The sequence below is a fragment of the Candoia aspera genome, chromosome 15 (assembly GCF_035149785.1).
Source record: "Candoia aspera isolate rCanAsp1 chromosome 15, rCanAsp1.hap2, whole genome shotgun sequence".
Classification (NCBI taxonomy): Eukaryota; Metazoa; Chordata; class Lepidosauria; order Squamata; family Boidae; genus Candoia; species Candoia aspera.
In genome coordinates, this window is record NC_086167.1 from 11578553 (window position 1) to 11594264 (window position 15712).

General features: G+C 47.2%; 1 protein-coding gene across 10 annotated transcripts in view; it reads right to left on the reverse strand.

Moving 5' to 3' along the window:
* FBRSL1 (fibrosin like 1) overlaps window positions 1-15712 on the reverse strand; it is a 529962-nt gene that overhangs the window by 121913 nt on the left and 392337 nt on the right. The window contains exon 1 of one of the 10 annotated variants that reach the window (XM_063315892.1): window positions 6231-6250. The exons of the other annotated variants lie outside the window; for them this stretch is intronic. The gene's annotated coding sequence lies outside the window, so the exon portion shown is untranslated. Of the gene's footprint in view, window positions 1-6230; window positions 6251-15712 lie in introns of those variants that run through there. 10 annotated transcript variants of the gene reach the window in all.

The following is a 15712-nucleotide window of genomic DNA, read 5'->3' on the forward strand; positions in this document are numbered from 1 at the left end:
GCAGAGAGACAGGATCTTTTCTGACAAGAACGTGGTGATGATTCCTCATACTTTTAAGGTCCAAACAAAGATGTCTCTAAACTAAGTGTAAGAAAAAGAAACTTCCAAGGACGATTAAAATTGGCTGAAGAGTATGTTGAAGGCATGATGCAGAAAAATAGTCTGCCACAAAGATCCAGGCAGAGATCTATTGCCACATTCCCTTATCATGGCAGCGTCATAAAGAATACATCTTTTTTGCTCCTGAATGTTCATTGTTTTTTTCTTCGTTTTAAAACCATTCCCATTGCACTTTGCAAGGTCTTTCCTATGTATCTCACTTCTGGTTAACATCAACTCATAACGTAATGAAGGAGGAAGAGAAATTATAAGGGAATTAGCACTGCATAGACAGGGAGAAGGGTCACAATAGGAGAAGAGCTATATTCTGAATTATTTTGCTGAGAGCTGCAACTGTCCTGAGTTTTGGGCTGCGAATGGCACCCAAAGGGAATGAATATATACAATTTTCAAGGCTACCCAGGCCACCCTGTTGCCAGCCTTGGCTGCCAAATCAACGTCATTGTTGTTTCACTGATGTTGCCATGATGGTACAACATGGCTTGTAATAATAATAATAATAATGATGATGTTGATGATGATAATAATAATAATAATAATAATAATAATGCCATGTTCTTCAGTAGCCACAAGATGGCATACAAATTACCCAGTTTCTTTCTCTCTTTTCTCTTTTTGCTTTTAAATGTGACTGGGAGAACAAATTCGTGTCAGCCAAGGCCAGATTTCACACCTCTAAAGAAGAGCAAGAATGAAAGGAAGCTAACAATGTCACAAGCCCCAGCAGGGGTCAGTCTGCTACTTCTGTATCACCAGCAATGCTGTGGAAGACTGGTCTTTTTTAACAAAACTAAATTCCCTTTTTTAAAAAAAAGAAAAAAAAAAGAAAGACCTTTCCAACACTCATTTCTGTTCCTTCTGTCAACAAGGTTTATTGATGCTCCTGGAAAAAGATCAGCAGTTGAATGAAAGTCCTTTCTTCCCCCTCTCTTTGCCCACAAATTTTACAGCTCTTCCTTCAGATGATTGGCTGGTTTAAACCTCTGAAGCATGGGTCTCTAACTGTGACTACTATATTGTAATAGCCGAGAATTTTTGTTTCTGTTTGAGACGGTGGTCTACCAAGAGGCCAAATACAACACCACCGGATAGATATAAACACCAGACAACATTTCCTTCTTAATGCAAATATTGAAAACTTTGAATATTCTTCAGATTGGGGAAGAAAGCGACTGTAGTCCAGCATATCTGGGGGGGGGGGGTGCACATTGAACAAACATCATAGGGTCTCTATGCAATGTATTTCTTTATCCTGAATTTCCAGATTGGAGGTGGAGGAGGAATGTTTTGGCGAGTTGATTTATTAAATCCACCATACTGCATAAACAAACCGCAGAGACTTCAAACTACGCTTAAAAGCTATGTGCCAATATTTCAATAGATGTTAAAAAGTGTTGCCCTTATAAGGGATAATAAAACTGGCCGAGTTTTATTACAAATAGTTCTGTAGATTTCCTTTCCATTTGCTCTAGCTGGAGTTGATAAACTGAAACGATGGCATGACAGCTGAGATGGTATGGAGAATAAGCTTTTAATGTTTTATAGCCCTGGTACTAAGCCTGTCACACAGAATTAAGATGTTTGTCACTCTGCCATCTTGAGAGAATTCTGAGAAAATAAAAGCAGACCGTACCCTTGCTAAGGTACCAAGCTTTTGGCAAACACACCCACCCACATACACACAACTGTAACTCAAAGAAGCTTTTCTTACTATTCCATACCCTATTCTGCCTCTGTAATTATTTAACTACCCACACAAGCATTTCAGAACACAGCTACTTCCTATACAGCCCAGATATTTTCCCAAGAATTCTCTCGATTTCCACTTTCTAAGGACTGTGTTTCTCATTAACATTTCTGGAAATTGTTCAGGCTTGGAAGCCGTTTTGGAGGGATCCGTAAGGCTGATACCTGATTGACAGGTTCTCGCCGAAGCGTTGTAAAGCAGTCTAGAAGCAAACACCAAGCCCCACAGTCTTTTCATTTTCAATCAGCAGGATGACGGGCACATAAAAACTGAAAGTGGTAGTGGGGTTTTCTACAGCCAGGGAACTATTCTGGCTGTTTAGGAGGACTCTTGTAAACGCAGCATGAAAGGACAGTTCACAACACCTTTGATACACAGCATCCGTGGCTTATCTTTGGCTTCTGAATTACTCTGCTAGCCATTAAACTTCACTTGAACCATAATGGCATGAGGAAAAGTCATGGTGGGTGGCCTTTTAGGGTTGGGGAGCATCTAAGTCAGGGGCTGAATAAGTCCCTAGATGGTATCTTTTGCTCAATCATTCACACTTCCAGTTATAAAAGCTCAGAAATGGCCATGTTTCCAACAGCACTTTAGAAGGTCCTCTAGCAAAATATGGGGACAGGACTGATTTGATGGTCCAGCGACTGGAACAAGCACAAAGCACCACCGGTGCCTTCGCAGGTTCTCATGCTATCAAAGCCATCTGCAAAGTTGGGTCTCGGCCACACAGCCATCACGCTTCATTTCTGCATGGGAAAAAGGGAACCACACCCTTTCTGTGGTATTTACTCCACCTGCCCTGCATGTGAAGGCGGAACACAAAAACACAGGATCTCCTGCAAAGGGTTGTGAGAAGCAGCCCATCATTTATGAGTTACGAGGAGAAGGAGACAATGATCATTATGCATTATTTTGAGATTGCAGAGCTGACAAACACTCATCGCAACTACCACCGCTGGCAAGAACAAAAGAACTACTTTGCAACACCAACACAGTGATGGCAAGACCTGCACACCCATCTCAAAGGGGTAACGACATTGGACCTCTTGAGAAGACAGAGGAGATGTGCATCAGGAGAAAAACAATGCTTGAGGAGGGCTCTCTGCCAAGGCCTTGTCCAAAATTCATTATCCAAGGATGGGTAAAAGCTGAGAATAACTTATTTCCTAGCAGGGCTAAGACACCAATCAAGAATCTTCTGGCTACATCTCCTCTATCACGGGTTTTTATATAAATCAATCTTGCATTCCACCGAGGTTCTTTTGTTGCAAATGAGAGCCCTGATTTCTTTTTTTCTTCATTTCGTATTCAGCCAGGGCCAAAAAGTAGTTTTCATGCAAAATTGCTTACCATTAACCCCAAACTCCTTTTCATATCCCAGAGAATTGTAAAGTAGCTTCTCTCTCCTGCTCTTTTGTTGAAAGTGAGCAAATTCACAGTGTATTATCTTTCCTTCTATGTTTGTAATAAAAAGATTCTGATTTTTGACAATAAATATCTGGATGCGTTTGGATTTAAACAAAGACGAATTGAGGAGAAACAGCTTCTTCCCAACATCCCAAGTCTCTTACTGCATACAAACTATCTGTACAACTGAATGGATCACATTAGTTCCCTGAATGGAAATTCATAGCAGTAAAGTTTAAAATGCCTATTTCTTCGTAGGAAGTTAACAAAACAGGTTGAGGGTTTTATTCTGGTTGTTTAGAAAAACCGATCAGGGACACCAGGAGGTGGTGGGGAGCAGAGGAGTTTAGCATTTGTAAGCAGTTAACCCCCTTTGCCTTCTAAGTCTACACCAGAGCAAATCGGATTTAATGCATACACACAAACCACCGGAGTAAAATTCTGAGTAGAGCTTTAACTCTTTAGACACGAGGATGGCCAGGCATGTTCTGCTGCTGAGTAATATCTTTCACTTGAGATCAACTTTCTTCTGAGAACAGATAATAGAGACAAAAAGAGGATGGCGCCCAAGGATTTGTGCGAAAAGAAGCTGTGTGGCTCTAAACAATTCCTGGAAGCAAACATTCTCTCCTTTCCCTTTTAAACTCACCTTCCTATATTTCCCCTCTTTCTTTAGCTTCTACTTTTTAAAAATTAGCATTCTGGCAGTCGTATGCACCATCTAATGAAGCATATCTTTGAAATCTATGGCTTGCTTATTTCTTTAAATGTTTCGTTTTGCAGAGAGGACTGCTTTTGCCCTAAACTTCTAAACACTCAGCATTTTCCTTCCAATCTTTCTGCCTGGGTTGTGAAGCAGAGTATTCCAATGCCCTTTGGGGGGTCTGGTTGACCCAAATGCTGCTGCCAGATGAACCGAATGGAGCTGGATAGTCAGAAGAAGAGACGGTCACCCTTCCCATCTGGGCCTGGAGTTTTTCTCTTCCAAAATTGCGACCCGCAAATCTTTGGAGTGTTTTTGACCCATTTGCTGGGCCAAATGACAACCCAGTCACATTGGGCCATTCCCGAAAGACCATTTCTAACCAATTAGGCTCAGGCAAACTGTGTTTCCTTCCCTTTCCTGAATCAAAACCCCGTCCAGGAGGAAGAAAGGACAAATGAAATGGACAAATGAAATGGAACCAAGACACTAAGTGTCAGCTGCTTTAACTTAAAAGATCTCACTCTAGATACTATGTTTCAATTTGGGCTCATCTAAAACCTTTGAACTTGGGGCGGGAAGAATACAACTCTTATAGGTCCAGATATCCAGCACAACATTGCTTTTGCTAAACAAACAAAAAACCAAAGACAGAAAAAAAGGCCCAACAGAACTACTACGGATGTTTATAAACAACAGAACTGCACCTAACCAAGGATAAGAATAAGGGAGAAAAATGAAAAGCCACTTTATGAAGTCGTAGGGTTAGAAATACATGCTTCGTTGTTGTTGGTACTTTGTTCCTTTACTGATGATTTCTTCAGTTTATCGCAGTTTATTTATCTCAGTTTATTATTAACTACAAATCGGCAGCTGTTATTACACTCTGCCACGGAGACTATATTCCTGCCTTCCGCGTCTCCAATTCTTGTTCCCCCCCTCCTTTAGGAGCAAAAAATTCTAAGGAGACCTGATATTTAAACACGGATCCCCCCCCCCCCCAACAATTTCCACTCCAGCAAGAAGTCAGAAACCACATCCAAAACACGTCCGTTTTTCCAAGCCAGTTTTACACGGGATCCTCTCCAACGGTTCAAGTTCCAAATATTCTTAAATTTCTGCCCAATATCCTGTTATGCCATGGGGCTTGCTATTGAAACCAGTTCCTTCTTATTAGCTATCTTCCAAATGCGGCTAAGCAGGACTTCAACCCGCAGACTTTGGCAGCGCACTTGTGCACGGACAGGCGCGCAGGTAAACGTTTTGCAGAACCGTCCCATTCCTCGCTGTGACCTCGCTACCCAAATTTGTAAGTCGGCGGGCTGCGGGCGTGGCGGTGGTGGGGGGCGGGGGGGAGACCTCCTTCCTAGAAAGTCAGCCACAGCGACGGGCTTCCAGTTTTGCGAAAACGTCGGGTTTCCAAAGAAAACTTTTTTTCCGGGAAGTTGAATTGCGGTGAATCAAGGGGGCCCGGCTCGATTCCAAAGTGACCTACTGAAGGGAATAAATCCCTCTCGCACACACAAGCGTCCGCGGGTCTGCCAATCGCCTCCTTTTGTGGGGTGGCACGGTGTCCAGTCTTGGCAGCACCCACCTCTGGAAAATACAGCCTGAATCCCGCCCCTCCCCGCCCCGCCGAAGACAACAAATCATTAATATTTCCTCTCTTTGGGGAGGAGAATTAATGAGGAGAGAAAAAAAATCATTCGGTTCAGGATTCTCGAAGAATGGAGGGCTGAAAGGGAAACACACAGACGCCGCCGTCCGAGAACCCGAGGCTACGAAGTGTGCCCTTCATACACCACTTCTGCAGTCGAACTGGGCGTAATTCCTTCATTAATTCCTCTTTCTCTGCCCCCCGCGCCACCCCGCCGCTAAAGAAAAAAGAAAAAGAAGCGCATTCAATGCTCGCGCTGATTTACTCGAAATGCTTTTTAGCAGGGGGAATGAAGAGACGGGGGAGGTCGGGAGAGAAACTACAGGGAACCTCGGAAGCCAGAGGAAAATGGGGAAGGGGGATGAAACCAGCTTGCCCCTTTCATCCGAAGGCGACGCGGGGATTCTCCGCCACCACCACCACCACCCAGTCCGGCCATCACCCCGCACGCAAGAGCCGCCGCTCGCAGGGCTGAGAGCCGCCTCGCCCCGAAGGCGACGCTCCTCCGGCCCCGGCGTTCCTTTCCGTTCCGTTCCCGGCCGAGAAACGCGTCGCCGCTCGGGACGTGAGAACGTGCCCACTCCGCTACTCACCCGGCCGGACCCGCGGCTGTCCGAGCACGCGGCCCTTCCAGGCGATCAGGAGCGCAGCGGGCCACTCGGGGAGTCGGCGACGCCGCCGCCGCCGCAGGGAAGCGATAATCCACAAGGTAGGGACGGCGGCCGGCCTCGAGTCTCGGAGCTCGCGAGGGCGAGCGGCGCCGAGGCGCATCCGAGGGAGCCGGCCGCCGGGGAGCCGCCAGTCCCGGAGCCCCCCGCCGCGCTCCACCGCCCGAGCGATCCCAGGGCAGGAGACTTCTGCGTTCTTTGCGCGCTTCCGACGCCCGCCGATCTTCCCGGGCGCGGGGCCGAGAGACCCGAAGGCGGCCCTCCGCCTTCGCCAAGGCAAGCCCGAAGCAAGAAAGTTTCCCTTCCCGGAGCGGGGGCCGCCACCGCTTCTCTCTCCCCGCCGGGCTTTCACGCTCGCCCTTCCCCGCCTGGCAAGCGCCGGCGAGCTAGCGCGCCTGGGCTGGCGAGCCCGGGAACCCCGCTTTCCCGGAGCCGGGCGGCGGGATCAGCATCGCCGGGGGGAAGGAGTCGCCGGCGCGGCCGCCTGGAGGGAGAAGCGGCTGGGGGCGTCCGCCGACGAGAGCAGGCGGGCGAGGACTGGGAGGCGGAGGCGGAGGCGGCGGCAGCGAGCGCGGCTCTGCCCTCCCCCAGCCGCACCATCCGAGCCCGGGGCGCGCGCGCGCTCGCCCCGCCGCTCCTCCGCCGGCCCTCGGCTTGGCCTCGCTTCCCGCCGCGCTCGCCTTTTGTTCAAGTCTTGGAGGCCATTATTCCCAACCATGGAAAAAGGAGGCGAGGAATGGGGGGGGGGGCGAGGCGGTGGGGGGAGCCGCTGGAACCCCCAAGCCTCCGGGGTTAGTCGCAGTCCGACTGCAGAGCGAGCCTCCTTGGCTTGGCTTGGCTTGGCTTGGCTCGTTCTTCTCCGAGAAAGAGGCAACACGCCCAGGCGCGATCCGTCCTCGCTCCCCCCTTTTCTCCTTCCGCGCCCCCCCCCCGCTCCAGCTAATGCCTTCTTAAAGCAAAGCCGCTCCGGAGAGGCGGCGGCGGCGGCGGCGAGCGACTAAAATGCATGTAGCAGGGCGAGGAGAGTGAGAAAGGGGGAAGAGGTGGGGGGAGAGGAAGGGGGGAGACTAGGCGCGACTAATCCAGCCAAGAGAAGCCGATCTCTCCGGCTCCAAAGGGGCTGGACGCGGTGTGGGGGTGTGGGGGGGCGGGGGGAGAGGACAGGCGCGGGTGCGAGAGCCAGCCCGCCCGCGACCTGCAGCTTTGAGAAACGTTTTGCAACCTCGTGTCCGGCGCTGGGGGGGGGGGGGCACGCTCGCATGCCGGCGTTGGCGCAAGAAGAGGAGGTGAAAAGGGGACCTTTGGAAAGGGACCGACGCCCGCAAGGGGGGCCCTCTCCGATAAGTTCTTGCACCCATGGAGCAGGAGGAAATGGCTGTGTGCGCCGCAGTCCTTGCTGGACCGCTGGCCTCCCCCAGCCTGGGTGCCCTCCAGATGTTGGGGACCCCCACCGGGCCGGCCGCAGAATTGCCACCCGCGTATCTGAAACGCGTCAAGCCGGGGAAGGCGTCGCTGTGCTTCTCCCCGGATGGGTTCAACGTTGGCAGCTTGGTGCCATCATCTTTCTCCAAATCTTCCTGCGTTGCTACAATTCTGAGCTTCAGGATCACACGCCCGTCCCTCCCCAAGGGTTCCCTCCGTGCCAGTGTTCGTGCTATGTCCTGGGCCAGCCTCGGGCCAGCCGGCTTCCTCCAAAAAGGAAGCAGGGATGTCCAGTCACTCTTCCCACGGCACAGTCTCTGTTCATGCTGCATCCGGACCGACAGAACCAAAACCACACTAGTAGGCAAAAGGCAAGTGCTGTGTGTTGGTTGTGCACAGGTGGGTGAGGATCCACAGCCAAATCAAGAGATGTCCACAACCTGCAGTTCGGTCCCTACACCAGGATGCTGACAACATGCCCAGCTATCTTGAGCAATCATCTGTACCTGATCATCGGTTCCCAGCTTCCAGTCACTGTTGGGCAGTAAAAAACATCTGGAAACCTTTGCTCTTGAGTCCAGGTAACTCCGGGTCCCCTGAATTTATAGGCTGGGATGCTCATGAAATTGCAGATGCTGAAGAGACTTCACCTCTGCTTTAGAAGGGGAGAGCTGGATGCCAAATCAGGGTTAATTTGGGATAAATTTATAAGAGCACACACGGAGACCCCCAAGGGCTTTCTTTTATGACCTCTTTGCTGTCTGCTAAAGAGACTGCCCCACATACGTGGGGAGGACGGGGTGTGGGGAGTGCCTGGGCCTACAGCTGCAAAAATGAGTTTTGCAGGAAAACTGAATGATTGAGTGGAAAGTGCGGCCGCAGATGACATCCAGATGAGAGAGAGTATAACTGTAAATACCAACATCAAAAGCGATCAGCCTTGCCCTCCATGGAGGATATACAGGAAGTGCCTTTATTGGGGGAATTTTTTAAATATAAATCTTTGCAGGGAGGGGAGATATGCGCCAAGGAAAGAATAAAGAGCTTGCTTCCCCTCACCATGTGCCAAACCAATTCCTACAGCTGGCTTCAGGCAGAAGTTTGTAATAACCATCATGCCACCTTTGTCTGCAACTCATTAAAAAAAAAGGGTGGGGAGGATTAAACATTGACGTCTAGGAACTCACAGAAAGTTCTTATGCATAGCTTTTACAAGGCTGGCTAGCGTCTGCGTAACTTTTGTAACGGCCCTGAAAGGGAGGATCCACAGAGAAGCACCATCCTGCCCATCACCATTCACAAAATGTCAACGTTCAACTCTGGCAGTCTAAGCACGCAACTGGGAGAACATCTGCAACCAATACATAGGGGTGATTGACTTCTGCAATAAGGGGAAATATAAAAGAAGCATCAAGATGTCCAGAAAGTATAAATCAGGGCACTAACTGTATGGATACAGCTGGGCTGGCTTCCAAGTAAACTTGCCCAGAATTGGACCTTCAGGTAACATCCTGGAACTTTTTATGAAGTCAGTGATAGCCAACACATAATGTCACAGAAAGGAACAGAAATGACTTCATTCTGAATTAAAACCATTGGGAGCATCCTTTGCCTTCCTCCTTTCATAAGAGCAGGACACCCACTTGGGTGTGTTTGTTCAAGCAAGTTCATCAAGGGCCCCAAGCAGAAAAACATGGTGGTCTCACGCACTTGGCGCTTTGTCCTTCAAACACACTTGGTAAAAATGATGAAGATGGTCAAAACATAACCCTATGCTGAAATTTATCTTATCCATGGTTTTTTGGACAAACCATACTGGTCTGGTCTGCACTTTATGTTAAGCCAGGATATTTTCAATCATGGCTTGATGGACATGCCACAGTGTTTTGACTCACAAGGTCGTAAGCCATACAGGGTCATGCCCCACCCTAAATCAAAATCAGACAAACTACATTATTGCTGAGCCATACAGTGAAACCTTGTTTTAACCTACTAACTGGGGTTGGGAGGGAATGTCCATCATTACTCAAAGCCTTGCACATTGAGGAATACCTCACTGCGGCAACGCAAATGTTGCAAACTACACTACAGATGTCATTTATATACCATTATGCAAACAGCACAAACTTTTGAATGTCTTTGGGATACCATTTGCATAATAGTGTCACTACTGTGTAAACAATATGGGTTACGTCTCATACAAATGACACAAATCAGTAGAATTTGGTCTGTTGCATGAAAAATCTGTTGCTCGGAGGTCTGGGAAATGCAGTTTTCAATTTATTCTTGATGTTTTTGTGCGAAGCAGTTTCCCATTTTGCTGACGCTTCTAACTGGGCTGAATCTGGAATCTTTGGCATGCAATGCAGGCCCTTTTTCACTGAACTATGATTCTTTTCCCTCCCTCCCTCCCTCCCTCCCTCCCTCCCTCCCTCCCTCCCTCCCTCCCTCCCTCCCTCCCTCCTTCCCTCCTTCCTTCCTTCCTTCCTTCCTTCCTTCCTTCCTTCCTTCCTTCCTTCCTTCCTTCCTTCCTTCCTTCCTTCCTTCCTTCCTTCCTTCCTAGCTTATCATATGCAACAGCAATTCATTTCCAAATTTCAGTGGCCTATCTCACAGGAGTAGAAAGGGACAAATGAAGGAATCAGCTCAGATTGAGAAATGGCAACTATGACATAGATAGAAAACAGATAGGTAGGTAGGTAGGTAGGTAGATAGATTTAAACACAAATAGTTGGTTAAAGCCAAGAAGCCGTAACAGAATTGAACATATGGCAAAACGCACCAACCAGAGAGGGAAGTGAACATATGCGTTATCTGTATGGTGCGAAGTGTTGGTAGCACAGATGACGAATCAAGTTGGCTTCTGTCACTGTTTATTGAATTTACTAAGTATTTATAACACATCCATGAGATATTCTGTTATTTGGATAGTGGATTCCATTAGCTATTCATTATTTTAATACTCCTTGTGCTGTTGACTCCCCATAATCCACCTCAGTCTTTCCTCTCCCCTTCTGTCAAAGGTTCCTCCTGTTTATTTCCCCATCCAGAAACAACCCCTCCACTAGGAAGAGAAGGGAAATAAGGTGGACCTCTGAGCTGAACTCTGCTTCATGGAGAAAGAAACTTCTGTTGAGGAACACCAAGGATGCTTTGGTATTATGCATCTGGGCAATTTATGCTGTCTCTGGATGATCAGAGTTCTTCAGAACAGCTTCCTCTTTCATACTGCAGTGGAAGGGCCTCACTAGCTGTGCCTGCTCTTTTCAGGCATCTGGCAGGAAATTTTTTTCTCCTCTATTTTCAAAGCACCTTTTCTTGGATTTGTTCCAAAGCAACAGCCTTTGGGTGATACGCACATTAAGGCTTGGAAGGTTGTGGAGAAGAGGACAGAATGGAAGCAGGTGGTGGAAGACGCTAATGCAGGACCTTCAAGGCTCACCAACAAGCCATCATGGAAAGTAGGGGGAAGATAGCAATTCATACCCTACTTGGGTTAGTTAATGAAGCATAGGAAGAAATTATATCCTTACAAAAACGATATATTGACAATCCCATTGTCAGGCTGATCTTGCCTCTCCTAGCCAAGCTTGCAGAGACAGTTTGGAAAGGAAAAGGAAGACCCAGCCTGGGTCCACACTTGTGTGCTAAGCACGGATGGAGGGAGAGAAGGAAGGAAGGATGGATGGATGGATACAGAGTGAGAGAGGGAGGAAGGGAGAAATGGATGGATGGATGGATGGATATAGAGAGATGGATGGATGCATGGAGTGATGGATGGATATAGAGTGATGGGTGATGGATGGATAGGCAGAGAGATATAGAGAGATGAATGGATGGTTGGAGTAATGGATGGATGGATAGATAGACAGAGGGATGGATGGATAATGGACTTTTTCTTGTACATAATAAAACTTGATAATATAAGCAGACTACATACAGTATGTGTAGGAAAGTATTAAACATGAAACTAATTAGGCACATTGAATAATCAGCTATGCATCTTACATATAATGCAGCAAAATTTGGCTACACGACATGTAACAGAATCACATGGCTCTGAAATTCATTCAGGGTTGGATGTCTGAGCCACAACAGCCTGGATTCCTACCAAGGGCCATTCCTAAATTACAACCTGCCATGGCTGGATTGACTCAACTTACTGAATGGGCTCCCACGATACCCCAAGTCACAGTCGGTTTGATCCATGTGAAACCCATCGTTTGCTAACTAATTCACCCTTGACTGGCTTTGCACCATGCCAGAAGCCAAGCCAAGCCAAACCAAAGCATGGCACAACACCATGGATACCACATCCAAGCCACAAGGCAGCTTAGTGAGCGAAGATCACACCTTACCAGGATGAACAGATGCAGAGAAACAGCCACGAACACCCCACAGCACTTCCTTCCGCATCGTAGTCTCTACATTACAAGCTCTTCCACTGGGAAAAATTTGCCTATCCACACAGACCCGCATTTCTGGGGGGGTTACAGTGGCAAAGCAGAAAGAGGGATTTATGTCCCGCTTTCATGCAAATGTTGGAGCGAGATGAAGATGCTGACATTGCAGTGGGAAATTAGGCCCGTGCACCGAAACCTGTACTTAGGACAAGCAGCTATTTGCGGTCACCTGAGTCAGCCAGGCCCTGCCAGATTCTCCCATAAGTGCTCGATTAATTCGTGCTTGAACAGGCAGCCACCTGCCTAATACAGTTCCCAGCTACCCTGCCAGCCTATCTGACTGTGTAAATTGTATTGCGACGGATGCGCAATCTGCAGCTGGAAAGCCAAGCGTGGAAGATGTTTTGTTTGCTTTAAGTGCGGAGGAGGAAACAGAGCTCAATTGTTATCTGGAGTTAGGATAAGAGGGAACGGTCTTCGCCCTGTAGCTGCCTTGATCCTGCAGAATCGGAGAGCGGGATGGAATTGGGGATGCAGCGGGAGACAGCTACCTCAAAGTTATTTTGTGGGGGGGCTGGGACTCTCTGTTTTTCGCAAAACTTGCAAAACTTCCTTTCCGATCTAGGCTTCCTTCCAGTCCGTTGGGAGCGCCACCCCCAGCAGGCCCAAATTCTGGAAATTCTAGGCCCCACAGCCCCACATATTTGAAGGCACCAAAACTGGGCTACCGCCTTGCTCAAATCGGGAAACTGAAAAAGCCTTCGGCCGACTGCATTAATCCAAGTTTTGTTGATTTCTGACACAGGTATATAAATGCATGCAGTCGCGCACAATGCGCACGCGTTAAGTTTCTACCCCAGGAATGTTTATGGGCCCAGAGCTGTTGCAGCTTCTTCAAATATCTAGGGCAGAGATGTCAGCAAGAGGCCCGGGTGATGCCCATTAACACGAAGCATCCACGCTTCTTTTGGAGTCCATCGTAATAAAAACTGCATTTCACGTTAGCACCCTGCATGAGGAAATATGTATTACTAACGGCAAGATATTAAGAGAAACTCATCCCCAGCTTGCTGCCACTGCCAAAATGATGTATTTCAAAACCATGCTGGGTACGTTAATGATCTGCAAGGTAATAGAAGGCAATCTAAAAGAAAAAGTCGTTGGTTGCAACCACAGTGCACACGTCTCATGTTAAGCAGTCAATTTCCTTTCCCCGTCATAAAGAGATTTTTAACGACATGTTTCATTCGGCAGAGCCCTGTGGCTCCAAGCTTGCATTTTCTCCAGAACTCATTGCCATTCACAATAGCCTTCACTGACACCGTATGAGCTTACTAAACAACAACAACAACAGTTGCTTATCTTGGACTGAGCCTGGTCACCATGTGCCTCCTTTGGAGCAATTTCACAGGTGCACCAAAGCGTGGAGTGATTTGCTTGGATATTACGGCCGCCAAATGTTTTTATGTGGTGCCTTCCCTGTGCCCTAATGATGCCATGGGAAAGGATAATCAAAAGGCAGGGATATCGGGGGAGTGAATTTGGCCCAATGCGTACTGATTATCAGTCCACTAAAAGGGCCTTCTGGATGATGTAAAGATGAGACACTGATCTCAGGATATTTAATGGGGGGCCCCCTGTGGATCAACGCAAACATTTCCTTGTACCACAGGAATGGACGAGTGGGTGATATTCATTGTGCGAGCCATTCTTTATTGGAAAATATCACATCGGGTTTTGAACTTCCTAATCCTGAAGGCCAGATTGGGAAGCAGGTATAATAGTATGTGGGAAAGACCTTGGGAGACTGGATGAAGAGACGCTGCCAAGGGAATGGTCAGATAAGAGACAGCATAGCCCACAGCTGGATAGTGGGTAGGGCAAGAGGCTCAGAAGGGACCCTCCCTAGCTTCTTGGGCTGTAAAGGAGATGGAGGTGGGATTGTACTTTCAGGCTTCCAATATTTTGTTAATGTAGCTTTACAATAAAGTAGAATTGGGTCATCTGGTCATGATTCCTATCCAGTTTACCCCACAAGGCCAACATCAATCTTGCAAGTCTGAAAGTATAATCCTCCCCACATCTCCTTTATTGTCTGAGAAACTAGGGAGGGTCTCTTCTGAGCCTCTTGCCCCACCCGCTGTCCAGCTGAGGGCTAAGCTGTCTCTTATCTGGCGGTTCTCTTTGCCCAGTCTCCCAAGGTCTTTCCCACATGCCATTACAGGAGGTCAAGACAATTGCTTGATGACTTTTTTTTGCCTGGGTAGCTTTTCTTGACAGGAGGCAAAGTTACCAACTGCATTTCAGCTGTTGGGCAACCCCAGCTGGTATGCCTACTTAATGCATGACTTCTTGTACAAACTCAGCTAACAGAGAGGGAGGGAGAAATAGATAATTACAGGCCATGAGCATGAAGCAAAGGTTGTCCAAAAACACATCGTCCCAAATCACAATCAGTTCGTAATGGTTAATAAACCGAAATATGTAACTGGTATGATAATAATCAACAGCTCTTATGAAAACAAAAATAGCATAATATAACCTAGCTAATAGCAAACTCAGCTGGTAGGTCTACTTAATTTTTGAGTGTGTTATACAAACCAAGCTAATAGGGCTACATAGACAAACAGATAGTTTATTATGATCCCTAACCTGAAAACAAAGGGAACAACAACGACAACAAAAAACATCATCCAACACACAGTCTATTGATAACAATTAGTTAATAAACTGAAACATTTATACAATCTTATGAGAACGATCAACAGCTCTCATGGAAAGATGAAGTGAAATGAAATGAAATGATAACATAAAATAGCTAATAACAAAGCAAGCCTGTGTGGCTAGTTAATTTTTAGTGTGTTGTGGAAACCAAGCTTATGGGACTAATACAGTATGCTACTGTTAAGTTAACCATGGGAAACCATGCCATGCAATAAATTCCATGGGTCTTTAATTAGATGAAGAAAGCAGGATATATAGGAGATTAGTCCATCTATCCATGTATTCTGGCAATGTTCATTCTAACAGATTGTGGCAGTGATCTTCCTTATCATATCCTCTTGATCCTAGATTGGACTGAATCTGCCAACTTCAGCATGCAAAATTTGTGCTGACCTCATGGACATCAGTTACGGTAAAACATTCTAGGTCGCCTTGCATCCCAGGTTTGACTGGATGAGTCCAATTAAGAAAATATGCCCAAGATCTTGGAGAGAGCTGCCATTCAGACTAGTCCTCCATCTCCCAATTGGTGTTTACTGGATGTGCTGGAAAGGGAGAACGGTTCACAGAATCCTTGTTGACCACCTGAGGCTGGGTTTCTGGAGCTGTAGTCATCTAAATTTATCTGAAGGACACCAGATTCAGGAAAGCTGGAGTAGGGAACCAGGAGGACCCAATAAGGCAGCCCCCTCTCATCATGGAAGTGTGATTAATACAGGTAATATAAATCAGGTGAGGGGATGATACTCCTCCAAATTAGCATGCAATCTAAATTTGGATAATTGGGAAGCCATGGAACGAAGCATGTGGGGACCAATATGAACAGGTTCAATAATGCATGCCATCGTTTCTTGGAGA